Genomic DNA, 2,500 nt, shown 5'->3' on the forward strand with positions numbered 1-2,500 from the left:
ATTGTGCACATCCTCTGCTTGTCATCAACTTCATGTGGACACATAATGACATGATACCACTGTGTGTGCAATAGAGTAGAGTAACCTTCTAATCTAAACACATTATGACATCACCCTGACCCTTCTAATGTAAACACATTATGACATCACCCTGACCCTTCTAATCTAAACATATTATGACATCACCCTGACCCTTCTAATCTAAACACATTATGACATCACCCTAACCCTTCTGATCTATACACATTATGACATCACCCTAACCCTTTTTATCTAAACACATTATGACATCACCCTGACCCTTCTTATCTAAACACATTATGACATCACCCTGACCCTTCTAATGTAAACACATTATGACATCACCCTGACCCTTCTAATGTAAACACTCCTTTGGAGAAACCAGACGAAGGACTGCCAGTGTGTAGAAATTAACCCAGTTTTATTTATTAAACAAACAGGTTACAGGTCATAGGCCATTCACATTAACACATGTCCTCAGACAGGTCATAGGCCATTCACATGAACACATGTCCTTAGACAGGTCATAGGCCATTCACATGAACACATGTCCTCAGACAGGTCAAAGTTCATTCACATTAACACATGTCCTCAGACAGGAACAAGTACCTGAATGACGGGAGCTTGGCTGTGAAATGCTCTGGTTTCTCATCTCATTTTCTCATTAGCGAGACTCTCTGATATCCTAGCAGTTTCCTCTGAAAGTGGATCCATCCAGACATTAACCAGATATGAGACAGATTTGAGCCAGACATGAGACTGATTTGAGCCAGATTTGAGACAAATTTGAGACTGATATGATACAGATTTGAGCCAGATATGAGACAGATATGAGATAAATTTGAGACTGATATGATACAGATTTGAGCCAGATATGAGACAGATATGAGACAGATCTGTTCCAGGTTCATCTGCTGTCAGAGTATGAGGTGAAATACTATGTTTTGTGAGTTTACACCACAGACAAATGATGAGCTATGATTTCACATCTTCATTGAATCTTTAAATTCAGAAAGTGAGAGATCTGTCTGAGAAATGGTTTAGCATCATAAATAAAAAACATCTTAAGCATCATAAATAAAAACATCTTTTCAAACATCTTAGCACACATTAGCACCTTTAGTTTTGACTACATGCATAAGAGACACTCCAGTTGCATAGATCCACACTGAACAGATTTAAGGCACAAACACTCGTTCAGCAAGGTGAATTCAAGGCTTCTTTAGTTCAAGGCTTCTTTAATGTTTTACTGTTTTTAAATAGTTCATCTATAAAGATAATGAAGAACAATATAATAAGGGTCCTTCTACCGCCTTTCCCCACAGAACAGTTGCCCAGGATTTCTGCAAATATGCATCTTTTATGCTGAAGGTATATAAACTGTTCAATCTGAGGTATTCTTTAGGAAAGTCATAAAAACTATTGAACAATTTATCCTTTTTTTCCTTTTACACTGAAACAGCTGTCTCTGTTCGTGGGTGAAAATAAAACATAAGCACATTACAGACGATAGCAGAGATGCATATCAATGCACTTCCTTTACAGATGATGACAGAGCTGCATATCAATGCCCTTCCTTTACAGACGATGACAGAGCTGCATATCAATGCACTTCCTTTACAGACGATGACAGAGCTGCATATCAAAGCCCTTCCTTTACAGATGATGACAGAGCTGCATATCAATGCACTTCCTTTACAGATGATGACAGAGCTGCATATCAAAGCCCTTCCTTTACAGATGATGACAGAGCTGCATATCAATGCACTTCCTTTACAGATGATGACAGAGCTGCATATCAATGCACTTCCTTTACAGATGATGACAGAGCTGCATATCAATGCCCTTCCTTTACAGATGATGACAGAGATGCATATCAATGCACTTCCTTTACAGACGATGACAGAGCTGCATATCAATGCACTTCCTTTACAGATGATGACAGAGCTGCATATCAATGCACTTCCTTTACAGATGATGACAGAGCTGCATATCAATGCACTTCCTTTACAGATGATGACAGAGCTGCATATCAATGCACTTCCTTTACAGACGATGACAGAGCTGCATATCAAAGCCCTTCCTTTACAGATGATGACAGAGCTGCATATCAATGCACTTCCTTTACAGATGATGGCAGAGCTGCATATCAAAGCCCTTCCTTTACAGATGATGACAGAGCTGCATATCAATGCACTTCCTTTACAGATGATGACAGAGCTGCATATCAATGCACTTCCTTTACAGATGATGACAGAGCTGCATATCAATGCCCTTCCTTTACAGATGATGACAGAGATGCATATCAATGCACTTCCTTTACAGACGATGACAGAGCTGCATATCAATGCACTTCCTTTACAGATGATGACAGAGCTGCATATCAATGCACTTCCTTTACAGATGATGACAGAGCTGCATATCAATGCACTTCCTTTACAGATGATGACAGAGCTGCATATCAATGCACTTCCTTTAC

The 2,500-nt window shown here is 39.3% G+C and overlaps 1 protein-coding gene across 1 annotated transcript in view; it reads right to left on the bottom strand.

The window, feature by feature from the left end:
- Positions 1–425: 425 nt before the first annotated feature.
- The window catches only part of fam78aa (family with sequence similarity 78 member Aa), a 6,883-nt gene continuing 4,808 nt past the window's right edge, over positions 426–2,500 (bottom strand). The window contains exon 3 of the mRNA XM_080859462.1: positions 426–2,500. This exon is cut by the window's right edge and continues 847 nt beyond it. The gene's annotated coding sequence lies outside the window, so the exon portion shown is untranslated.

Source organism: Sprattus sprattus, assembly GCF_963457725.1.
Source record: "Sprattus sprattus genome assembly, chromosome: 20".
NCBI lineage: Eukaryota > Metazoa > Chordata > Actinopteri > Clupeiformes > Clupeidae > Sprattus > Sprattus sprattus.